This window comes from Stenella coeruleoalba, assembly GCF_951394435.1.
Source record: "Stenella coeruleoalba genome assembly, chromosome: X".
Classification (NCBI taxonomy): domain Eukaryota; kingdom Metazoa; phylum Chordata; class Mammalia; order Artiodactyla; family Delphinidae; genus Stenella; species Stenella coeruleoalba.
The window spans coordinates 114014889-114041740 of NC_137152.1; the positions used below are offsets into that span (position 1 = coordinate 114014889).

General features: G+C 39.6%; 1 protein-coding gene across 5 annotated transcripts in view; it reads left to right on the forward strand.

Annotated features, from left to right (window-relative positions):
- Positions 1 to 26852, forward strand: part of LOC307180753 (uncharacterized protein) — a 165178-nt gene that overhangs the window by 35257 nt on the left and 103069 nt on the right. The window contains exon 2 of one of the 5 annotated variants that reach the window (XR_013825773.1): positions 17735 to 17871. The exons of the other annotated variants lie outside the window; for them this stretch is intronic. The gene's annotated coding sequence lies outside the window, so the exon portion shown is untranslated. The remainder of the gene's footprint in view (positions 1 to 17734; positions 17872 to 26852) is intronic. 5 annotated transcript variants of the gene reach the window in all.

Consider the following 26852-nt stretch of genomic DNA (forward strand, 5'->3'; position numbering starts at 1 on the left):
CCGGTTGAAGTAAAGGAGTTAACATCTAGTTGTAATGGGTTCACAGCAGTGTTTGGCACACAGTAAGCCCTATCAGGTGTTCGCTAAATGATGAAAAAAGCAACCCAACTCTCCCCTGAATGGGACTAGATTACAAATTGGTGAGGCTTTCTCACTTCCGGGGTGGGTGGGATGGGAGCAGGCACAATGATTTACGTCGGGGATCTAGTCTAACTTTGTCACATCATTTGGGGAGGACACAGTGGGTGTGGGTCACTTTACTCTTCATAGACCCTTGGCCTGGTCCTGGTGCCATTGGCCTTGATGTGAGGTTGGTTTGTTTTCTGGGCCACATATCTGCAGTGTGGGTATCTGCAACCAACTCAAAGTGATGCCTTTCGGCTAGGGGCTGCGGATATTTCCTAAATAATAGCTAAGGAGAAGGAACCAAGCACATGATTTAGTCGGTCAGAACTTTTTCTGGAAAAGCAACAATAAACTCACAAAGCAATAAGACAAATGTGATTTAAGCAAGATTTAATATCATGTGTGCATATTTAATGGAAAGACAGACTATAGAAATGTACATGCGTCTATATTTTTAGTCTGTCTCTATACTCCGTCTATCTGAATCACTTAGATGATTGAACTACGACTATTTACAAATTTTGTTTTATCTAAGTGCGTATTCCTTACCAGGATTAAGTAAAAAATGTCCTTCACTCACCCTGAAATTGTATTAGAGGCTGAAATCTGCTGCTGCTGTGCTCGGCTCTTGTTCTGCTCCATTTTGGGTGTTAATCACTGCTTTAGTATTAGAAGCCCTTATGGTACCTCTGCCTGGCTTTACTTTTCAGAGAAAAGGCCTTAATTTGCTTGCTCAGCTCTTTCCTTTCATTCTTCACGCTGCCTGTGCTTGCCGCCTCCTCCTGTTGTGTTTCATTTTTGTTCCAGGAAGAGATGGCTTTTCATTTCGCTCTGGGTAGTGATGTCCTGGATGAGCCTATCTGCATGCAGAGCTCTGGAATTCTGTGATGTGGGGGCAGATCCCTGGCGTCCTTTTTTATGAGAACCCCTGAGCCCCCAGGGAGAAGGAGTAAAGGGGCTTTTGGCATCGATACTTGTGCTCCAAGGACACTGAGATTAATCCCCCCCATTCCTCTTGCCATGCGCAAAGGAGGGGTGGGGCATGCATGGGTTCCTCAGGAAGTCGAGGAAGTCAGACAGAAGGGAGAGAATTTGAAGGGCCCCAGAGCCATTCGGTGTCCTCTTAGAGAGCTGATCAGTAGAGATGGCCCATGAGGAGGCATGAGGGACGCTCCTAGCCTGGCTCTGTGGCATCACTTCCTCCTTGGCATATAGAACTGTCCATCTGAAGAGGCATCAGAGGGACTGTGGCCACTTCTGAGCCAAACCTCCGAAGGTCAATTGAGACAGTGGTCATACTGGAAAGGAGAAAGTCTGCTTTCACACGGAGCAAGAAGGGAGATAACCCTGGGTGGATAACTGCGGTTCCCAAGGCAGCAGAATCTGAGTCTGTGATGGTTCTAGCGATGGAAGTGGTGGGAATGGCAGCAGCAATAGCAGCAGGGCTGTAAAGAGCAGACCACTGGCGATCCTAAGCCTGAACTAAGAACAGCTACACAGTCCAGAGGGCAGCATTTAAGCAGCAGAAAGCTGCTGGAGTAGAAGAGTGGCTCCAGGCCCATGATGGGAGCCTACTTTTAACAACATTTCATTGAGCCCCTATTATGTGCCAAGCATTGTATTAGGTCCCGTTCCATCAAATCTTGAGGCACATTATGTTTAGTTGTCCCATCTTGGAGCTGCTAAGATTACTCAATTGGTTCAGTGACAGCCTGATCCATCCATTATATGGTTCCCTAACAAAGATTTAAGCAGCCAAAGATAATCTATGCCTAGGAGTGGGTTAAGTCATTCCATTAAAAGTCAGTCCTGGGACTTCCCTGGTGGTCCAGTGGTAAAGAATCCGCCTTCCAATGCCGGGGACCTGGGTTCGATCCCTGGTCTGGGAACTATAGATCCCACATGCCGTGGGGCAACTAAGCCCACGTGCCACAACTACTGAGCTCGTGCGCCTCAGTTAGAGAGAGCCCGTGTGCCGCAAACTACAGAGCTCACGCGCTCTGGGGCCTGCGTGCCACAACTAGAGAGAAGCCTGCGCGCCACAACAAAAGATCCCGCATGCCTTAACGAAGATCCCGCGTGCCGCAGCTAAGACCCAACGCAGCCAAAACAATAAAAATAAATAAATTAAAAAAAAAAGTCAATCTTACCAGGGGAAGATGGTACCCTGGCACGTGTGACCATTGGGCTAACAGTAGGGACACTTAAAAAACATAGCTGTAACATAATTTCATATATAGTAGAATAATTAATACTTCCTTAATAATATTGTACACTCCAGGTTCACATTTCCCTGATTGTATAAAAAATGTTTTGCTTTGTTTTTACATTTGGTTTCTTAGAATCAGGATCCAAACAAGGACAACACATTGTGTTTGGTTGCTATGTCTCTTAAGTCTCTCTCCCTCTTTCTCTCTCTCTCTCTCTTTCATTATGACAGCACCCCTCCCCCCTCACACACACATTCTTTTTTTTCATTTTTTTTTAACATCTTTATTGGGGTATAATTGCTTTACAATGGTGTGTTAGTTTCTGCTTTATAACAAAGTGAATCAGTTATACATATACATATGTTCCCATATGTCTTCCCTCTTGCGTCTCCCTCCCTCCCACCCTCCCTATCCCACCCCTCCAGGCTGTCACAAAGCACCGAGTCAATATCCCTGTGCCATGCGGCTGCTTCCCACTAGCTATCTACCTAACTACGTTTGTTAGTGTGTATATGTCCATAACTCTCTCTCGCCCTGTCACAGCTCACCCTTCCCCCTCCCCATAACCTCAAGTCCGTTCTCCAGTAGGTCTGCGTCTTTATTCCTGCCTTACGCCTAGGTTCTTCATGACATTTTTTTCCCTTAAATTCCATATGTATGTGTTAGCATATGGTATTTGTCTCTCTCTTTCTGACTTACTTCACTCTGTATGACAGACTCTAGGTCTATCCACCTCATTACAAATAGCTCAATTTCGTTTCTTTTTATGGCTGAGTAATATTCCATTGTATATATGTGCCACATCTTCTTTATCCATTCATCCGATGATGGACACTTAGGTTGTTTCCATCTCCGGGCTATTGTAAATAGAGCTGCAATGAACATTGTGGTACATGACTCTTTTTGAATTTTGGTTTTCTCAGGGTATATGCCCAGTAGTGGGATTGCTGGGTCATATGGTAGTTCTATTTGTAGTTTTTTAAGGAACCTCCATACTGTTCTCCACAGTGGCTGTATCAATTTACATTCCCACCAACAGTGTAAGAGGGTTCCCTTTTCTCCACACCCTCTCCAGCATTTATTGTTTCTAGGTTTTTTTGATGATGGCCATTCTGACTGGTGTGAGATGATATGTCATTGTAGTTTTGATTTGCATTTCTCTAATGAGTAGTGATGTTGAGCATCCTTTCATGTGTTTGTTGGCACTCTGTATACCTTCTTTGGAGAAATGTCTATTTAGGCCTTCTGCCCATTTTTGGATTGGGTTGTTTGTTTTTTTGTTATTGAGCTGCGTGAGCTGCTTATAAATTTTGGAGATTAATCCTTTGTCAGTTGCTTCATTTGCAAATATTTTCTCCCATTCTGAGGGTTGTCTTTTGGTCTTCTTTATGGTTTCCTTTGCTGCGCAAAAGCTTTAAGTTTCATTAGGTCCCATTTGTTTACTTCTGTTTTTATTTCCATTTCTCTAGGAGGTGGGTCAAAAAGGATCTTGCTGTGATTTATGTCATAGAGTGTCCTGCGTATGTTTTCCTCTAAGAGTTTGATAGTTTCTGGCCTTACATTTAGGTCTTTAATCCATTTTGAGCTTATTTTTGTGTATGGTGTTAGGGAGTGATCTAATCTCATACTTTTACATGTAGCTGTCCAGTTTTCCCAGCACCACTTATTGAAGAGGCTGTCCTTTCTCCACTGTACATTCCTGCCACCTTTGTCAAAGATAAGGTGTCCATATGTGCGTGGGTTTATCTCTGGGCTTTCTATCCTGTTCCATTGATCTATATTTCTGTTTTTGTGCCAGTACCATACTGTCTTGGTTACTGTAGCTTTGTAGTATAGTCTGAAGTCAGGGAGCCTGATTCCTCCAGCTCCTTTTTTTCGTTCTCAGGATTGCTTTGGCTATTCGGGGTCTTTTGTGTTTCCATACAAATTGTGAAATTTTTTGTTCTAGTTCTGTGAAAAATGCCAGTGGTAGTTTGATAGGGATTGCATTGAATCTATAGATTGCTTTGGGTAGTAGAGTCATTTTCACAATGGTGATTCTTCCAATCCAAGAACATGGTATATCTCTCCATCTATTTGTATCATCTTTAATTTCTTTCAGCAGTGTCTTATAATTTTCTGCATACAGGTCTTTTGTCTCCTTAGGTAGGTTTATTCCTAGATATTTTATTCTTTTTGTTGCAATGGTAAATGGGAGTGTTTTCTTGATTTCACTTTCAGATTTTTCATCATTAGTATATAGGAATGCCAGAGATTTCTGTGCATTAATTTTGTATCCTGCCACTTTACCAAATTCATTGATTAGCTCTAGTAGTTTTCTGGTAGCATCTTTAGGATTCTCTATGTATAGGATCATGCCATCTGCAAACAGTGACAGCTTTACTTCTTCTTTTCCGATTTGGATTCCTTTTATTTCCTTTTCTTCTCTGATTGCTGTGGCTAAAACTTCCAAAACTATGTTGAATAAGAGTGGTGAGAGTGGGCAACCTTGTCTTGTTCCTGATCTTAGTGGAAATGCTTTCAGTTTTTCACCATTGAGGACGATGTTGGCTGTGGGCTTGTCATATATGGCCTTTATTATGTTGAGGAAAGTTCCCTCTATGCCTACTTTCTCCAGGGTTTTTATCATAAATGTGTGTTGAATTTTGTCAAAAGCTTTCTCTGCATCTATTGAGATGATCATATGGTTTTTCTCCTTCAATTTGTTAATATGGTTTATCACATTGATAGATTTGCGTATATTGAAGAATCCTTGCGTTCCTGGGATAAACCCCACTTGATCATGGTGTATGATCCTTTTAATGTGCTGTTGGATTCTGTTTGCTAGTATTTTGCTGAGGATTTTTGCATCTATGTTCATCAGTGATGTTGGCCTGTAGTTTTCTTTCTTTGTGACATCCTTGTCTGGTTTTGGTATCAAGGTGATGGTGGCCTCGTAGAAGGAATTTGGGGGTGTTCCTCCCTCTGCTATATTTTGGAAGAGTTTGAGAAGGACAGGTGTTAGCTCTTCTCTAAATGTTTGATAGAATTCGCCTGTGAAGCCATATGGTTCTGGGCTTTTGTTTGTTGGAAGATTTTTAATCACAGTTTCAATTTCAGTGCTTGTGATTGGTCTGTTCATATTTTCTATTTCTTCCTGATTCAGTCTTGGCAAGTTGTGCATTTCTAAGAATTTGTCCATTTCTTCCAGATTGTCCATTTTATTGGCATAGAGTTGCTTGTAGTAATCTCTCATGATCTCTTTTATTTCTGCAGTGTCAGTTGTTACCTTTCCTTTTTCATTTCTAATTCTATTGATTTGAGTCTTCTTCCTTTTTTTCTTGATGAGTCTGGCTAGTGGTTTATCTATTTCTTTTTCTTCTCAAAGAAACAGCTTTTAGTTTTATTGATCTTTGCTATTGTTTCCTTCATTTCTTTTTCATTTATTTCTGATCTGATTTTTATGATTTCTTTCCTTCTGCTAGCTTTGGGTTTTTTTTGTTCTTCTTTCTCTAATTGCTTGAGGTGCAAGGTTAGGTTGTTTATTCGAGATGTTTCCTGCTTCTTAAGGTGGGCTTGTATTGCTATAAACTTCCCCCTTAGAACTGCTTTTGCTGCATCCCATAGGTTTTGGGTCGTTGTGTCTCCATTGTCATTTGTTTCTAGGTATTTTTTTATTTCCTCTTTGATTTCTTCAGTGATCACTTCATTATTAAGTAGTGTATTGTTTAGCCTCCGTGTGTTTGTATTTTTTACAGATCTTTTCCTGTAATTGATATCTAGTCTCATGGCATTGTGGTCAGAAAAGATACTTGATACAATTTCAATTTTCTTAAATTTACCAAGGCTTGATTTGTGACCCAAGATATGATCTATCCTGGAGAATGTTCCATGAGCACTTGAAAAAAATGTGTATTCTTCTGTTTTTGGATGGAGTGTCCTATAAATATCAATTAAGTCCATCTCGTTTAATGTATCATTTAAAGCTTGTGTTTCCTTATTTATTTTCATTTTGGATGATCTGTCCATTGGTGAAGGTGGGGTGTTGAAGTCCCCTACTATGAATGTGTTACTGTCGATTTCCCCTTTTATGGCTGTTAGTATTTGCCTTATGTATTGAGGTGCTCCTATGTTGGGTGCATAAGTATTTACAATTGTTATATCTTCTTCTTGGATCGATTCCTTGATCATTATGTAGTGTTCTTTTTTGTCTCTTTTAATAGTCCTTACTTTAAAGTCTATGTTGTCTGATATGAGAATTGCTACTCCAGCTTTCTTTTGGTTTCCATTTGCATGGAATATCTTTTTCCATCCCCTTACTTTCAGTCTGTATGTGTCTCTAGGTCTGAAGTGGGTCTCTTGTAGACAGCATATATAAGGGTCTTGTTTTTGTATCCATTCAGCCAATCTGTGTCTTTTGGTGGGAGCATTTAGTCCATTTACATTTAAGGTAATTATCGATATGTATGTTCCTATTCCCATTTTCTAAATTGTTTTGGGTTCGTTATTATAGGTCTTTTCCTTCTCTTGTGTTTCTTGTCTAGAGAAGTTCCTTTAGCATTTATTGTAAAGCTGGTTTGGTGGTGCTGAACTCTCTCAGCTTTTGCTTGTCTGTAAAGGTTTCAATTTCTCCATCAAATCTGAATGAGATCCTTGCTGGGTAGAGTAGTCTTGGCTGCAGGTTTTTCTCCTTCATCACTTTCAGTATGTCCTGCCACTCCCTTCTGGCTTGTAGGGTTTCTGCTGAGAGATCAGCTGTTAACCTTATGGGGATTCCCTTATGTGTTATTTGTTGTTTTTCCCTTGCTGCTTTTAATATGCTTTCTTTGTATTTAATTTTTGACAGTTCGATTAATATGTGTCTTGGCGTATTTCTCCTTGGATTTATCCTGTATGGGACTCTCTGTGCTTCCTGGACTTGATTAACTATTTCCTTTCCCATATTAGGGAAGTTTTCAACTATAATCTCTTCAAATATTTTCTCAGTCCCTTTCTTTTTCTCTTCTTCTTCTGGAACCCCTATAATTCGAATGTTGGTGAGTTTAATGTTGTCCCAGAGGTCTCTGAGACTGTCCTCAGTTCTTTTCATTCTTTTTTCTTTATTCTGCTCTGCAGTAGTTATTTCCACTATTTTATCTTCCAGGTCACTTATCCGTTCTTCTGCCTCAGTTATTCTGCTATTGATCCCATCTAGAGTACTTTTAATTTCATTTATTGTGTTGTTCATCGTTGCTTGTTTCATCTTTATTTCTTCTAGGTCCTTGTTAACTGTTTCTTGCATTTTGTCCATTCTATTTCCAAGATTTCGGATCATCCTTACTATCATTATTCTGAATTCTTTTTCAGGTAGACTGCCAATTTCCTCTTCATTTGTTAGGTCTGGTGCATTTTTATCTTGCTCCTTTATCTGCTGTGTGTTTTTCTGTCTTCTCATTTTTCTTATCTTACTGTGTTTGGGGTCTTCTTTTGGCAGACTGCAGGTTCGTAGTTCCCGCTGTTTTTGATGTCTGTCTCCAGTGGCTAAGGTTGGTTCAGTGGGTTGTGTAGGCTTCCTGGTGGAGGGGACTAGTGCCTGTGTTCTGGTGGATGAGGCTGGATCTTGTCTCTCTAGTGGGCTGGTTCACGTCTGGTGGTGTGTTTTGGGGCGTCTGTGGCCTTATTATGATTGTAGGCAGCCTCTCTGCTAATGGGTGGGGTTGTGTTCCTGTTTTGCTAGTTGTTTGGCATAGGTTGTGCAGCACTGTGGCTTGCTGGTCGTTGAGTGAAGCTGGGTGCTTGTGTTAAGATGGAGGTCTCTGGGAGATTTTCGCCGTTTGATATCATGTGGAGCTGGGAGGTCTCTTGTTGACCAGTGTCCTGAAGTTGGCTCTCCTACCTCAGAGGCAGAGCCCTGACTCCTGGCTGGAGCACCAAGAGCCTTTCATCCACACGGCTCAGAATAAAAGGGAGAAAAAGTAGAGAGAATTAGTAGAAGTATGAGGAAAGAAAGAAGGAAAGGAGGGAAGGAAGGAAGGAAGAAAGAAAGAAGCAAAGAAGGAAAGAAAGGAGGGAGGGAGGGAGGGAGGGAGGAAGGAAGGAGGGAAAGAAGGAAAAAAGACAGAAAGAAAGAAGATACAGTAAAAATAAAATAAAGTATAATAAAGTTATTGAATTAAAAAATTCTTATTTAGAAAAAAAAAGGGGACGGATAGAACCTTAGGACAAATGTTGGAAGCAAAGCTATACAGACAAAATCTTACACAGAAGCATACACTTACTCCCTCACTAAAAGAGGTAAAGGGGGAAAAATCATAAATCTTGCTCTCAGAGACCACCTCCTCAATTTGGGATGATTCGTTGTCTAAAGGAGGGAACGAAGGAAGGAAAGAAAGAAAGAAAGAAAGAACGAAGGTAAAGTATAATAACGTTATTAAAATTAAAATTAATTAAGAAAAAAATTTAAAAAATAACCATGGACGGATAGAACCCTAGGACAAATGGTGGAAGCAAGACTATACAGACAAGATCTCACACAGACGCATACACATACACATTCACAAAAAGAGGAAAAGGGAAAAAAATCATAGATCTTGCTTCTAAAGTCCACTTCCTTAATTTGGGATGATTGGTTGTCTATTCAGGTATTCCACAGATGCAGGTACATCAAGTTGATTGTGGAGCTTTAATCCGCTGCTCCTGAGGCTGCTGGGAGAGATTTCCCTTTCTCTTCTTCGTTCTCACAGCTCCCAGGGGCTCAGCTTTGGATTTGGCCCCGCCTCTGCGTGTAGGTCGCTGGAGGGTGTCTGTTTTTTGCTCAGACAGGACGGGGTTAAAGGAGCCGCTGAATCGGGGGCTGTGGTGCACTCAGGCCGGCGGGGAGGGAGGGGCACTGCGTGTGGGGCGGGCCTGCGGCCGCAAAGGCCGGCGTGACGTTGTTCCAGCCTGAGGCCCGCCGTGCGTTCTCCCGGGGAAGTTGTCCCTGGATCCCGGGAACCTGGCAGTGGCGGGCTGCACAGGCTCCGCGGAAGAGGGGTGTGGAGAGTGACCTGTGCTCGCACACAGGCCCCTTGGTGTCGGCAGCAGCAGCCTTAGCGTCTCCCGCCCGTCTCTGGGGTCCGCGCTTTTAGCCGCGGCTTGCGCCAGTCTCTGGGGTTCGCGCTTTTAGCTGCGGCTCGCGCCCGTCTCTGGAGTTCCTTTAAGCAGCGTTCTTAAACCCCTCTCCTCGCGCACCAGGAAACAAAGAGGTAAGAAAAAGTCTCTTGCCTCTTCGCAGGTGCAGACTTTTCCCCGGACTCCCTCCCGGCTAGCCGTGGTGCACTAACCCCTTCAGGCTATGTTCAAGCCGTCAACCCCAGTCCTCTCCCTGCGCTCCGTCCGAAACCGAAACCCGAGCCTCAGAGCCTCAGCTCGTAGCGCCGCCCGCCCCGGCGGGTGAGCAGACAAGCCTCTCGGGCTGGTGAGTGCCGGTCGGCCCTTATCCTCTGTGTGGGAATCTCTCCGCTTTGCCCTCCGCACCCGTTGCTGTGCACTCCTCCGCGGCTTCGAAGCTCCCCCCTCCGCCTCCCGCAGTCTCCGCCCGCGAAGGGGCTTCCTAGTGTGTAGAAACCTTTCCTCCTTCACAGCTCCCTCCCATTGGTGCAGGTTCCATCCCTATTCTTTTGTCTCTGTTTTTTCTTTTGCCCTACCCAGGTACGTGGGGAGTTTCTTGCCTTTTGGGAGGTCTGAGGTCTTCTGCCAGCGTTCAGTAGGTGTCCTGTAGGAGTTGTTCCACGTGTAGATGTATTTCTGGTGTATCTGTGGGGAGGAAGGTGACCGCGTCTTATTCTTCCGCCATGTTCAAGGTCCCCTCCACATTCTATTTTTTTAATGCCATTTATTTGTTGAAGAAACCAGTTTACTTTTTCTTTAGAACTTCCGACATATTGGATTTGGCTGATTATATCTGTTGGTGTCATGTAACTGGCTCCTGTATATCGCATATTTCCTGTAATTAGATAGTTAGACATATAGGCTTACTTATTATTTAGCAAAATTATTGCATAGTCGTTACTGTGTATTTCCTATTTCCTATAATTATCAGGAGACGCATATTGTTTGGTTGTCCAACTTTTAATGATGTTAAGATTCATTAGTGAGTGTAGATGCTGGCAGCTCAATCCATCGATTATAAATTTTCCTGTCAACATTTCACCTCATGGTTTGATAATTGGTGATGGTCATTTCCTAGATCCATTATTTCACAAGGGCTGTGAGGTGGTGATTTTCAAAGTCTATCATTTTACATTTACTCACAGGAATTTTTCCATAAAGGAGGACTTCTCCTTATGAACTATTAGGTTATCCTGAAATGAAGTTCACGTAGGGAAGGCATGATAGATGCTTGATTCTTTCCCTTTATTTAACAATTTTCAAAATAAAGGATAGGTACCCTAGTAAACTCCAATGGTAAGAATGAGATTTTTAAAAGTATTATGGATTCATAGATTTGTTAGTAATCACTATCTTTCAATCCAATGAAGTCATTGTTTTTCTGATACTCAAATTAGCTCATTTTTGGCCAGCGGGAGCCCTGTGAATTTGACTTTTGGTTCATTTGGACAGAGCCCATTAGCATTTTTTTAAATAAATTTATTTATTTTTGGCTGTGTTGGGTCTTTGTTGCTGCACGTGGGCTTTCTCTAGTTGTGGTGAGTGGTGGCTACTCTTCACTGTGGTGCATGGGCTTCTCATCACCGTGGCTTCTCTTGTCGTGGAGCACGGGTTCCAGGCATGAGGGCTTCAGTAGTTGTAGCACGTGGGCTCTAGAGTGCGGGCTAAGTAGTTGTGGCTTGCAGGCTCTAGAGCACAGGCTCAGTAGTTGTGGTGCACGGGCTTAGCTGCTCCACGGCATGTGGGATCTTCCCGGGCTAGGGTTCGAACCCGTTTCCCCCGCATTGGCAGGCGGATTCTTAACCATTGCGCAACCAGGGAAGCCCCCATTAGCGTTTGATAGCTTCCTTGCTTATGGGCAAGATGTCACAGACTCATCTTTTTTTAAAATAATTAATTAATTAATTTTGGCTGCATTGGATCTTCGTTGCTGTGCACGGGCTTTCTCTAGTTGCGGTGAGAGGGGGCTACTCTTCATTGTGGTGCGTGGACTTCTCGTTGCAGTGGCTTCTCTTGTTGCAGAGCGTGGGCTCTAGGGCAGGTGGGCTTCAGTAGTTGTGGCTCGTGGGCTCTAGAGTGCAGGCTCAGTAGTTGTGGTGCACGGGCTTAGTTGCTCCACGGCATGTGGGATCTTCCCAGACCAGGGATCGAACCTCTGTCCCCTGAACTGATTCTTAACCACTGTGCCACCAGGGAAGCCCCAAAGCAGATTCTTGCTTTTGTCCATAAAAAAAGAAATGTTTATAAGCAAATTTCTGTTGGTCAGAGCACAAAGGCAGATTTTTTTGGTAGCTGAATTATTCCCTGACAATAACTCCCTATAGAAAATAGTATTTTATATACTCAAAGTAATTCTAAATCCCAGTGAAATTGAAGCTGTGATCAAAAATCTTCCAACAAACAAAAGTCCAGGACCAGATGGCTTCACAGGTGAATTGTATCAAACATTTAGAGAAGAGCTAACACCCATCCTTCTCAAACTCTTCCAAAAAATTGCAGAGGAAGGAACACTCCCAAACTCATTCTATGATGCCACCATCACCCTGATAACAAGACCAGACAAAGATAGTACAAAAGAAGAAAATTACAGACCAATATGACTCATGAATATAGATGCAAAAATCCTCAACAAAATACTAGCAAACAGAATCCAACAACACATTAAAAGGATCATACACCATGATCAAGTGGGATTTATCCCAGGGATGCAAGGATTCTTCAATATATGCAAATCAATCAATGTGATAAACCATATTAACAAATTGAAGGAGAAAAACTATATGATCATCTCAATAGATGCAGAAAAAGCTTTTGACAAAGTTCAACACCCATTTATGATAAAAACTCTCCAAAAAGTGGGTATAGAGGGAACCTACCTCAACACAATAAAGGCCATATATAACAAGCCCACAGCAAACATCATTCTCAATGGTGAAAAACTGAAAGCATTTCCTCTAAGATCAGGGACAAAACAAGGATGTCCACTCTCGCCACTATTTTTCAACATAGTTTTGGAAGTCCTAGCCACGGCAATCAGACAAGAAAAATAAATAAAAGGGATACAAATTGGAAAAGAAGTAAAACCGTCACTGTTTGCCGATGACTATACATAGAGAATCCTCAAGATGCCACCAGAAAACTACTAGAGCTAATCAATGAATTTGGTAAAGTTGCAGGATACAAAATTAATGCACAGAAATCTCTTGCATTCCTATACACTAATGATGAAAAATCTGAAAGAGAAATTAAGGAAACACTCCCATTTACCATTGCAACAAAAAGAATAAAATACCTAGGAATAAACCTACGTAGAGAGACAAAAGACCTGTATGCAGAAAACTATAAGACACTCATGAGAGAAATTAAAGATGATACAAACAGATGGAGAGATATACCATGTTCTCGGATTGGAAGAATCAATATTGTGAAAATGACTATAGTACCCAAAGCAATCTACAGATTCAGTGCAATCCCTATCAAATTACCAATGGCATTTTTTACAGAACTAGAACAAAAACTCTTAAAATTTGCATGGAGACACAAAAGACCCCGAATAGCCAAAGCAGTCTTGAGGGGAAAAAAATGGAGCTGGAGGAATCAGACTCCCTGAATTCAGACTATACTACAAAGCTACAGTAATCAAGATAGTATGGTACTGGCACAAAACAGAAATATCGATCAATGGAACAGGATAGAAAGCCCAGAGATAAACCCACGCACCTGTGGTCAACTAATCTATGATAAAGGAGGCAAGGGTATACAATGGAGAAAAGACAGCCTCTTCAATAAGTGGTGCTGGAAAAACTGGACAGCTACATGTAAAAGAATGAAATTAGAACACTCCCTAACACCATACACAAAAATAAACTCAAAATGGATTAGAGACCTAAATATAAGACCGGACACTATAAAACTCTTAGAGGAACACATAAGACATTATGTTTGTCTTGCTTTGACATTAATCACAGCAAGATTTTTTTTGATCCACCTCCTAGAGTAATGGAAATAAAAACAAAAATAAACAAATGGGACCTAATGAAACTTAAAAGCTTTTGCAAAGCAAAGGAAGCTACCAAACAAGACAAAAAGGCAACCCTCAGAATGGGAGAAAATATTTGCAAAGAATCAATGGACAAAGGATTAATCTCCAAAGCATATAAACAGCTCATGTAGCTCAATATTAAAAAAACAAACAACCCCATCCAAAAATGGGCAGAAGACCTAAATAGACATATCTCCAAAGAAGATATACAGATTGCTAACAAACACATGAAAGGATGGTCAACATCACTAATCATTAGAGAATGCAAATCAAAACTACAATGAGGTATCACCTCACACCAGTCAGAATGGCCATCATCAAAAAATCTACAAACAATAAATGCTGGAGAGGGTGTAGAGAAAAGGGAACCATCGTGCACTGTTTGTAGGAATGTAAATTGATACAGCCACAATGGAGACAGTATGGAGGTTCCTTAAAAAACTACAAATAGAACTACCATATGACCCAGCAATCCCACTACTGGGCATATACCCTGAGAAAACCATAATTCAAAAAGAGTCAAGTACCACAATGTTCACTGCAGCACTATTTACAATAGCCAGGACATGGAAGCAACGTAAGTGTCCATCGACAGATGAATGGATAAAGAAGATGTGGCACATATATACAATGGAATATTACTCAGCCATAAAAAGAAACGAAATTGAGTTATTTGTAGTGAGGTGGATGGACCTAGAGACTGTCATACAGAGTGAAGTAAGCCAGAAAGAGAAAAACAAATATCGTATATTAACGATATTTCTAGGCTGTGGAGCCTAGAAAAATGGTACAGATGAACCGGTTTGCAGGGCAGAAATAGAGACACAGATGTGGAGAACAAACCTATGGACACCAAGGGGGGAAAGTGGTGGGTGGTGATGGTGGTGTGATGAACTGGGAAACTGGTATTGACATATATACAGTAATATGTATACAATGGATAACTGATAAGAACCTGCTGTATAAAAAAAAATTTTTTTTAATTCAAAAATTAAAAAAAAAAAGCCCGAAAGCTCTCTCTGCATCCCACAAAGTTTTGATATGTGATTTTTTAATTGCCCTTGAGTTCTAAGAATTTCATAATTTTATTTATGATTTACCTTTTTAACCCAATAGTTTTACAGTAATATGTTACTTACTTTAGAAACATACCATAGTATTTTTTCCTCTTTTGTATATCTCAGACTCATTTTTGAATTTATTTGGATATTCTTATCTGGTCGCCTAATATTATTTTTCTGGAACTAGCAAATTGCACTTCTTGAATGGACTGAGACCATGAAGAGTTTGGATTAAGGTATAGTGATCTTAGGTTGTTTGTCCAGGTAGCCTGAGCTGAAAAGATTTACTATTTAAGAGGTGATATCTTGATTAGTTAGAGTAAAACCTGCCCTTACCATGTGATGTTCCCAAAGAAGGATAATGGTAATATCTTATATGTGTTCTCTACCTCATTGTTGACAAAACACTTTTCATAACCACTTTTTACTTCAGTTTCCCCAACAGCCTGGTGGGGTAGATAGGAAAGTTATTTTACCTCTGACTTCATCTGTCAGACAGCATTAAAAATACTTCCAGACCACCGTGGATTGTTGTGAGGTTTAATTAATTAGAACCAATAATCCTTTCTCACTACCGCAGTGGATTGTGGCACTCTAGTGAGATAATGGGTATGAAAATACAAAGGCATACAGCCATCTGAGCGATTATTTTGGTAGTAGAAGTAGAAACAGTCATTTGTTTCTACTCCCAAGTTCCTCCTTGTTAGAGCACATTTAGGAGAGGATGGAGAAAGATACCATGTGTGAACACCAGATCTATGACATGGACCTGATGTATGTTCACTGATTGCTTAGGTACCAAGGGGCCTAACTGGCACCAGGGCCATCTTCTTTGGTGTGCCACCTGGGCGGTCACATAGGGACCCCACTCCCAGAAGGACCCCATAATTGTTTTAATGCTTTGCTGTTGTCTTCTTAAGATTCATAACAATGTTATCTTTGATCTGTGTTTTGTAAATGAAGTCTGATATGACAGTGAAGCATGTGCATGAACAGTGGAGATATGCTTGGTGGTAGCGTGTGCACATGTGGGTTCAGGTCCACAGGCATGGAAGGTAATGTGGGGGATTGACATATACACACTACTATATAGAAAGCAGATAGCTAATAAGGACCTACTGTATAGCACAGGGAACTCTACTCAATACTCTGTAATGACATATATGGAAAAGAATCTAAAAAAGATTGGATATATGTATATGTATAACCGATTCACTTTGCTATACAGCAGAAACTAACACAACATTGTTAATCAACTATACTCCAAAAAAATTAATTTAAAACAAACAAACAAATAAACCAAATAGGCCTCTTGTGCAGTCTGGGGCACATGGGGCCCCAAGGCAGTCAGGCTAGGAACTGGGTCCAGATTGGTGCTGTCCATAGCATCAGAAGCAGCAGCCCTGGTAGCGGGAGCTGTAGGTGCAGGAGAGAGCACGATGGGAAATGGGTTTGCCTGTCTGTCCCTGGAGCCCATCCCTGTAGGATTTACACAAATATGAACTCTCCAACCTGAGTGCCGTGACAAGAACTGCTCTCACTTAGGCATTAAACTTAAACTCACTTAGGCATTATTAAACTCACTTAGGCATTATTGTCAGTGAATTATTACAAAATAAAGGTGTACATGTGGAATTGTAGTAATGCATATATAAAGGATTTATTAGAATTCTTCAAAGAGTTTAGACTTTCTGGTTTTTAAAACTGCTGCAACATTGCAAAGCAAATACCCACAGGTTTAGAAAGATAAATTAGATTTAGGGATCAGTCTTCAACAGAAAAGAACACTATTTTCATATGAAGCTTCAGATGAGCCACTTATTAGTGAGGAAGACAATTTTTAAATTAATTTTCCTTGTAACTGAATGTAGCAATAGAATGCATAAACAGATGTTTTGAGTTATATACACATCATGAAGCCACTTTCGGTTTATTGTACAACCCTCACAAGTTACAGGAAATGTCAGAGGAAAAATTAATATACTATTATATAAATGTACATTTAAAATTGAATCCAGACTTACACAAAGCTGATTTGTATTACGAGTTAAACCTTTTTAGAACAATAGGTCCATGAGAATCATAAATTCTAGATGTACTAAAATTTATACATTAATCCCAAAGTTGCTACAGGCCATAAAATACTCATATCAGCACCAGTAACGGCTGCATCAGCAGGAAGTTCCTTCTCTAAATTTGAAATTATCAAAAATCATTTGCCATCTTGCATTTGCCAAGAAAGACTGATGGTGCCTTCAATTATGTCGATTGAAAATGAAGTTGCTAAAAGTATATTTTGATGACCTAATAAATAAATTTGTAGAAAACTGAGCCAGAAAAATCTTGTGATCGATCAAGGTATCACATTATGAAAGTATTAGTAAATATATTGTGTTATATAATATTATGACACCAAAAATATTTTTTGCAATTTGTAAATTTACGTTGTTAATCATTGTGGTAGACAGAATAATGTCCCCCCTTCAACACACACACCAAAGACATCCATGTCCAGAACCATGTCCCAGAACCTATGAATATGTTACCTCACTTGGTAAAAAAAGACTTTGTAGTTATGATTAAATTAAGGATCTTGCGATGGGGAGATTATGCTGGATTATCCGGGTGGGCCCAATGTATAGTTACAAGGGTCTTTATAAGGGAAAGAGGAAGAGTCAGAGAAGGAGTTGTGATGAGGGAAGCAGAGATGAGGGGTAGGAGAGAGAGGGCAGGGAGAGTGAGATTGGAAGATGCTCTGCTGCTGGCTTTGAAAAGCAGAAACTAACACACCATTGTAAAGCAATTATACTCCAATAAAGATGTAAAAAAAAAAAAAAAAGAAAATGGTGGAAGGGGCCACAAATGAAGGAATGCCACTAGTTGCTGAAAAGGCAAGAAATGAATTTTTTTTCCTGGAGCTGATATCTTGATTACAGAACTCTTAAGTTCCAGAACTGGGAGGTAATACATTTGGGTTGCTTTGAGCTACTAAGCTTGTGGTCATTTGTTCCAGCAGTACTAGGATACTTCTAATCCTCATCACTAATAGGATGATGATCACTGTTACCCTTCTTCTGTTTTTATAAAAAATGAAATATTTTAAAGGAAAATATTTTATATCTTAGTACCTTTAATGGCACTTTTTCTTCCTTTATGAACAAGGGTCTTGCATTTTCATTCTTTTCTAGGCTCACAAATGATATACCTGGCCCTACTTTAGAGACATTCAGCGGGGACTGTGCAGTCTGCTGTCTAAAGTGCAGGAGAGCAGTCTGGCCTCAACATAAAGATTTGGAAACCATCAGCATATTACCCTTAAGAGCAGGTAAGACCACCCAGAAAGAGTAAAAAGAATGGTGATCCTAGGCCTATCCATTCCATATTACATACATATACACACACCAGTTTTCTTTCTGTTTTTAACTTTTGTTCATTTTCTGATATACAAATAGACATAACGTTTTATATATACTGGTGCTTTTCCTTCTGTGAGGTAAATTCCTAGGAGTGGGATTTCTGGTTCAAGGACATACATTTCAAAAATGAAATAGTAGTTACCATTTCCAGTAGCAAATGGATGGGACTACTCCTTGTTACTTCAATTTGCATTTTTTAAATACTAGTGAGCATCTTCTCAAATGTTTACCAATCACCTGGATTTGTTCTGCTGTGAATTGCTAGGTTTTTTTTCTTGTTGTTGTTTGTTTTTTAAACATATTTATTGGAGTATAATTGCTTTACAATGGTGTGTTAGTTTCTGCTTTATAACAAAGTGAATCAGCTATATGCATACATATATCCCCATATCTCCTCCCTTTTGTGTCTCCCTCCCACCCTCCCTATCCCACCCCTCTAGGTGGTCACAAAGCACCCAGCTGATCTCCCTGTGCTATGCAGATGCTTCCTACTAGCTATCTATTTTACATTTGGTAGTGTATATATGTCCATGCCACTCTCTCACTTCGTCCCATCTTACCCTTCGCCCTCCCCGTGTCCTCAAGTCCATTCTCTATGTCTGCGTCTTGATTCCTGTCCTGCCCCTAGGTTCTTCAGAACCATTTTTTAAAATTAAGATTCCATATATATGTGTTAACATACAGTATTTGTTCTTCTCTTTCTGACTTCACTCTGTATGACAGACTCTAGGTGCATCCACCTAACAACAAATAACTCAATTTCGTTTCCTTTTATGGCTGAGTTATATTCCACTGTATATATGTGCCACGTCTTCTTTATCCATTCATCTGTCGATGGACACTTAGGTTGCTTCCATGTCTTGGCTATTGTAAATAGAGCTGCAATGAACATTATGGTACATGAATTTTTGAATTATGGTTTCCTCAGGGTAGATGCCCAGTAGTGAGATTGCTGGGTCATATGGTAGTTCTATTTTTAGTTTTTTAAGGAACCTCCATACTGTTCTCCATAGTGGCTGTACCAATTTACATTCCCACCAGCAGTGCAAGAGTGTTCCCTTTTCTCCACACTCTCTCCAGCATTTACTGTTTGTAGATTTTTTGATGATGGCCATTCTGACTGGTGTGATGTGATACCCCATTGTGGTTTTGATTTGCATTGCTCTAATGATTAGTGATGTTGAGCATCCTTTCATATGTTTGTTGGCCATCTGTATATCCTCTTTGGAGAAATGTCTATTTAGGTCTTCTGCCCATTTTTGGATTGGGTTGTTTGTTTTTTGATATTGAGCTGCATGAGCTGCTTGTATATTTTGGAGATTACTCCCTTGTCAGTTGCTTCGTTTGCAAATATTTTCTCCCATTCTGAGGGTTGTCTTTTCATCTTCTTTATGGTTTCCTTTGCTGTGCAAAAGCTTTTAAATTTCATTAGGTCCCATTTGTTTATTTTTGTTTTTATTTCCATTTCTTTAGGAGGTGGGTCAAAAAGGATCTTGCTGTGATTTATGTCATAGAGTATTCTGTCTATATTTTCCTCTAAGAGTTTTATAGTGTCTGGCCTTACATTTAGGATTTTAATACATTTTGAATTTATTTTTGTGTATGGTGTTAGAGAGTGTTCTAATGTCATTCTTTTACATGTAGCTGTCCAGTTTTCCCAGCACCACTTATTGAAGAGGCTGTCTTTTCTCCATTGTATATTCTGGCCTCCGTTATCAAAGATAAGGTTCCCATATGTGCGTGGGTTTATCTCTGGACTTTCTATCCTGTTCCATTGATCTATATTTCTGTTTTTGTGCCAGTACCATACTGTCGATTACTGTAGCTTTGTAGTATAGTCTGAAGTCAGGGAGCCTGATTCCTCCAGCTCTGTTTTTCTTTCTCAAAATTGTGAAATTTTTTGTTCTAGTTCTGTGAAAAATGCCATTGGTAGTTTGATAGGGATTGCATTGAATGTGTAGATTGCTTTGGGTACTATAGTCATTTTCACAATGTTGATTCTTCCAATCCAAGAACATGGTATATCTCTCCTTCTGTTTGTATCATCTTTAATTTCTTTCATTAGTGTCTTATAGTTTTCTGCATTCAGGTCTTTTGTCTCCTTAGGTAGGTTTATTCCTAGGTATTTTATTCTTTTTGTTGCAATGGTAATGGAAGTGTTTCCTTAATTTCTCTTTCAGATTTTTCATCAGTAGTGTACAGGAATGCCAGAGATTTCTGTGCATTAATTTTGTATCCTGCTACTTTGCCAAATTCATTGATTAGCTCTAGGAGATTTCTGGTAGCATGTATAGGATTCTCTTTGTATGGTATCATGTCATCTGCAAACAGTGACAGTTTTACTTCTTCTTTCCTGATTTGGATTCCTTTTATTTCTTTTTCTTCTCTGATTGCTGTGGCTAAAACTTCCAAAACTATGTTGAATAATAGTGGTGAGAGTGGGCAACCTTGTCTTGTTCCTGATCTTAGTGGAAATAGTTTCAGTTTTTCACCATTGAGAATGATGTTGGCTGTGGGTTTTTCATATGTTGAGGTAAGTTTCCTCTATGCCCACTTTCTGGAGAGTTTTTATCATAAATGGGTGTTGAATTTTGTCGAATGCTTTTTCTGCATCTATTGAGATGATCATATGGTTTTATTCTTCAATCTGTTAATATGATATATCACATTGATTGATTTGTGCATATTGAAGAATCCTTGCGTTCCTGGGATAAACCCCACTTGATCATGGTGTATGATCCTTTTAATGTGCTGTTGGATTCTGTTTGCTAGTATTTTGCTGAGGATTTTTGCATCTATGTTCATCAGTGATGTTGGCCTGTAGTTTTCTTTCTTTGTGACATCCTTGTCTGGTTTTGGTATCACGGTGATGGTGGCCTCGTAGAATGAGTTTGGGAGTGTTCCTCCCTCTGCTATAGTTTGGAAGAGTTTGAGAAGGATAGGTGTTAGCTCTTCCCTAAATGTTTGATAGAATTCACCTGTGAAGCCATCTAGTCCTGGGCTTTTGTTTGTTGGAAGATTTTTTGTTTGTTTGTTTGTTTTGTGGTACACAGGCCTCTCACTATTGTGGCCTCTCCCATTGTGGAGCACAGGCTCCGGACGCGCAGGCTTAGTGGCCATGGCTCACGGGCCCAGCCTCTCCGCGGCATGTGGGATCTTCCCGGACCAGGCCACGAACCTGTGTCCCCTGCATTGGCAGGTGGACTCTCAACCACTGCGGTACCAGGGAAGCCCTGTTGGAAGATTTTTAATCACAGTTTCAATTTCAGTACTTGTGATTGGTCTGTTTATATTTTCTATTTCTTCCTGGTCCAGTCTCAAAAGGTTGTACTTTTCTAAGAATTTGTACATTTCTTTCAGGTTGTCCATTTTATTGGCATAGAGTTGCTGTAGTAATCTCTCATGATCCTTTGTATTTCTGCAGTGTCAGTTGTTCCTTCTCCTTTTTCATTTCTAATTCTATTTATTTGAGTCTTCTCCCTTTTTTTCTTGATAAGTCTGGCTAAGGGCTTATCAATTTTGTTTATCTTCTCAAAGAACCAGCTTTTAGTTTTACTGATCTTTGCTATTGTTTCCTTCATTTCTTTTTCATTTATTTCTGCTCTGATCTTTATGATTTCTTTCCTTCTGTTAACTTTGGGTTTTTTTTGTTCTTCTTTCTCTAATTGCTTTAGGTGTAAGGTTAGGTTGTTTATTTGAGATATTTCTTGTTTCTTGAGGTAGGATTTTATTGCTATAAACTTCCCTCTTAGACCTGCTTTTGGTGCATCCCATAGGTTTTGGGTTGTCGTGTTTTCCTTGTCATTTGTTTCTAGGTATATTTTGATTTCTTCAGTGATCTCTTGGTTATTTAGTAGTGTATTGTTTTGCCTCCATTTGTTTGTATTTTTTACAGTTTTTTTCCTGTAATTGATATCTAGTCTCATAGTGTTGTGTTTGGAAAAGATACTTGATATGATATCAATTTTCGTAAATTTACCAAGGCTTAATTTGTGACCCAAGATATGATCTATCCTGGAGAATGTTCCATGAGCACTTGAGAAGAAAGTGTATTCTGTTGTTTTCAGATGGAATGTCCTATAAATATCAATTAAGTCCATCTTGTTTAATGTGTCATTTAAAGCTCGTGTTTCCGTATTTACTTTCATTTTGGATGATCTGTCCTTTGGTGAAAGTGTCCACAGAAAGTCCCCTACTATGATTGTGTTACTGTTGACTTCCCCTTTTATGGCTGTTAGCATTTGCTTTATATATTGAGATGCTCCTTTGTTGGGTGCATAAATATTTACAATTGTTATATCTTCTTCTTGGATTGATCCCTTGATCATTATATAGTGTCCTTCTTTGTCTCTTGTAATAGTCTTTATTTTTTTTTTTTGCTGTACGCGGACCTGTCACTGCTGTGGCCTCTCCCGTTGCGGAGCACAGGCTCCGGATGCGCAAGCCCAGCAGCCATGGCTCACGGGCCCAGCTACTCTGCGGCATGTGGGATCCTCCTGGACCGGGGCACGAACCCGCGTCCCCTGTATTGGCAGGCGGACTCTCAACCACTGCGCCACCAGGGAAGCCCTCCAGCTTTCTTTTGATTTTCATTTTCATGGAGTACCTTTTTCCATCCCCTCACTTTCAGTCTGTATGTGTCCCTAGGTCTGAAGTGGGTCTCTTGTAGACAGCATATTAATGGGTCCTGTTTTTATATTCAGTCAACCAGACTATATCTTTTGGTTGGAGCATTTAATCCATTTATATTTAAGGTAATTATCCAAAAGTATGTTCCTATTACCATTTTTTACTTGTTTTGTGTTTGTTTTTGTAGGTCTTTTCCTTTACTTGTGTTTCCTGCCTAGAGAAGTTCCTTTAGCATTTGTTGTAAAGCTGGTTTGATGGTGCTGAATTCTCTTAGCTTTTGCTTGTCTGTAAAGGTTTTAATTTCTCCATCAAATCTGAATGAGATCCTTGCTGGGTAGAGTAATCTTGTTTGTAGGTTTTTCCCTTTCATCCCTTTAAATATGTCCTGCCACTCCCTTCTGGCTTGCAGAGTTCCTACTGAAAGATCAGCTGTTAACCTTATGGGGAGTTCCTTGTATGTTAATTGTTGCTTTTCCCTTGCTGCTTTTAATATTTTTTCTTTGTATTTAATTTTTGTTAGCTTGATTAATATGTGTCTTGCCGTGTTTCTCCTTGGGTTTATCGTGTATGGGACTCTCTGTACTTCCTGGACGTGATTGACTATTTCCTTTGCCATGTTAGGGAAGTTTTCAACTCTAATCTCTTCAAATATTTTCTCAGTCCCTTTTATTTTTCTCTTCTTTTTCTGGGACCCCTATAATTCGAATGTTGGTGTATTTAATGCTGTCCCAGAGTTCTCTGAGACTGTCCTCAATTCTTTTCATTCTTTTTTCTTTATTCTGCTCTGCAGTAGTTATTTCCAGTATTTTGTCTTCCAAGTCACTTATCTGTTCTTCTGACTCAGTTATTCTCCTCTTGATTCCTTTTAGAGAATTTTTAATTTCATTTATTGTGTTGTTCATCATTGTTTGTTTGCTCTTTAGTTCTTCTAGTTCCTTCTTAAACGTTTCTTGTATTTTCTCCATTCTATTTCCAAAATTTTGGATCATTTTTATTATCATTACTCTGAATTCTTTTTCAGGAAGACTGCCTATTTCTTCTTCATTTGTTCGGTCTGGTGGGTTTATACCTTGCTCCTTCATCTGCTGTGTGTTTCTCTGTCTTCTCATTTTGCTTAAGTTACTGTGTTTGGGGTCTCCGTTTCGCAGGCTGCAGGTTCGTAGTTCCCGTTGTTTTTGGTGTCTGCCCCCAGTGGCTAAGATTGGTTCAGTGGCTTTTGTAGGCTTCCTGGTGGTGGGGACTGGTGCCTGTGTTCTGGTGGATGAGGCTGGGTCTTGTCTTTCTGGTGGGCAGGACTGAGTTCGGTGGTGTGTTTTGGGGTGTCTGTGACCTTATTATGATTTTAGGCAGCCTCTCTGCTAATGGGTGGGGTTGTGTTCCTTCCTAGTTGTGTGGCATGGGGCGTCCAGCACTGGACTCTGCTGTCCATTGGGTGGAGCTGGGTCTTAGCGTTGAGATGGAGATCTCTGGGAGAGCTTTCACCGATTGATATTATGTGGAGCCGGGAGGTCTCTGGTGCTCCAGTGTCCTGAACTCGGCTTTCCCACCTCCAAGGATCAGGCCTGACACTCGGTGGGAGTACCACGATCCTGTCAGCCACATGGCTCTCCCCGGACAGATTCCTGGAGTCTTCCTCTCTGAAGTGTTCAGAAGTGCTGCTAAAGGAGGTAGGGTGGCAGGATGCTGGGGCAGCTCAGAAAAGAGAAGAGGAAAAGCTGCTTGTTTTCATATATGCTTTCTCTCTCTCTCTCTATCCCTGTCTCTCATTTTATTATTTTTGAAAAATTATCTACACACGGCCAATACTTCATATTGTTAGTTATTTTAATTTTAGCCATTCTAGTGGGTGTGACGTGGTATCTGATTATAGTTTAATTTGCTTTTCTCTGATGACTAATGACATTGAGCATCTTTTCAAGTGCTTTTTTGCCGTTCTTATATCTTCTCTTGTTAATGCCTTTTGACGTTCTTTGGCCATTTGCAAAATTATAGATTTGAAGCCTTTTACTCTCATAAGTGTTTAAAATATATGTGTATGCAGGTGTATGTGTATATTTAGCATATCAGTTGTCTAATAAATTTGTTTAGGGTATATTTTGTCATTTAAATCTCATTATTTTTTCACTGTGGTAATATACACATAAAATAATGAACAAATATATAATATAAAAATATAAAATAATGTAAAAGCACACGGTTCAGTGGCTTTAAGTACATTACACTGTTGTGCAGCTGTGATTACTACCCATTTCCAGAGCTTTTTTATCATCACAAACTGAAACTCTGTACCCATTAAAAATAATTAAATTTTAAAAATAGTCAAATATGTCAGGCTTTTCTTTTCTAGTGTCTATTCTTCTGATCGTGATTAAAAAGTTTTCCTGCCTGTCTGGATTGTATGTGTGATTTCTTAGATATTTTTGGAACCATCTTTGTTGTTTCATTTTTAAGTCTAAATATTTAATACACTTATAATTTTTTTTTATATATGGTGTGAAGGAGGGAACAGACTCCATTTTCTTCCAAGTGGAGTGCCAAATATATGTAACCAGTGCATACATTAAGACTCTTTCCCCCATTGAATTACAATCTCATCTTTGTCCTAGACTATCATAAATACTGGGATCTGTTTCTGGCACTTTGTACCACTGATCCAGTTGTCTATTTCTGTGTCAATATTCTATTGTTTAGTTACAGTTTAATGTTTGAAAAATGAAATTCCACCTCACCATTCTCCTTCATGATTTTCCTGGATATTCTCAGACATGTATGTTTCCACATGGATTTTAATATTATTTTATTTAATTAAAAACACACAAAGCTATTTGGGTTCTAATAGGTATTACATTCATTTATATATTATTTTTGAGAGAATTGACATTTTTATAATACTGTCTATCCAAGAAAATAGTATATTCTTTATTTTCACATTGAATTTTGTGCCTTTAATAAAATTAATTTTTTCTTTTTAAATTTTTTTTTATTGGAGTATGGCTAATTTACAATGTTATGTTAGTTTCAGATGAACAGCAAAGTGAATCAGTTTTATATATATATATATATATATATATACACTCTTTTTTTTATATATATATTCTGTTCCCATATAGGTTATTACAGAGTACTGAGTAGAGTTCCCTGGGCTATACAGCAGGTTCTTATTAGCTATCTATTTTATATATCGTAGTGTGTATACGTCAGTCCCAATCTCCCTAATGTTTTCTTTGTCTAGTTTCTGTACTTCTCGTATTGAGTTTATTCCTAACACTAATATACATTTCTCTCTGGTAACTTCCTAACTGTGGAAGTTCCTCTAGGTGTATGTTTAACTTTATAAGAAACTGCCCAAGTTTTAAAAAGTGGTTTAAAATGGTTTAAAACCATTTTAAACTCCCACCAGCAATGTAGAATAATTCCATTTGCTCCACATTTAGGTCAACATTTCATCCTGCCAGTCTTTTTAATTTTAGCCATCTTAGTGGGTGTGAAGTGGTATCTAATTGTAGTTTTAAATTGCATTTCCGCAATGACTAATGCCGTTGAACACTTTTTCATGTACTTACTGGACATTTGTATGTTTTCCTTGGGAAGTGTCCGTTCAAAATCTTTTGCCAGTTATTTTAAGTTGAGTTGTTTGTTTTTCTATTATTGATTTATTTGTTGGAGTTCTTTTGTCAGTCCTTTGTCAGTTGTATGTATTGAGAATATTTTCACCCACCCTGGGAGAGTTTATTTTCTTAACCATGTACTTTGAAGAATAAATCTTTATAATTTTAAATGACTTTCAATTTATCACTTTTTTCATTTGATGCTTTCTTTACTGCCTTTTTTTTTTTTTTTTTTTTTTGCGGTACGCGGGCCTCTCACTGTTGTGGCCTCTCCTGTTGCGGAGCACAGGCTCCGGACGCGCAGGCTCAGCGGCCATGGCTCAGGGGCCCAGCCGCTCCGCGGCATGTGGGATCTTCCCAGACCGGGGCACGAACTCGTGTCCCCTGCATCGGCAGGCAAACTGTCAACCACTGCGCCACCAGGGAAGCCCCTTTACTGCCTTTTGTACTCTTGTTAAGGAATCTTTATCTACTTCAAAGTCATGAAGATATATACCCATTTTTTATTAGAAGCATTATAGATTTAGCTTTTATATTGAGACTCAAATTAATTTTTTAAATTGGGATATACCTTGCATACCATGAATTCACCATTTTAAAGTGTACAATTCAGTAAATTTCAGTATATTCACAAGGTTGTCAACCATCACCAC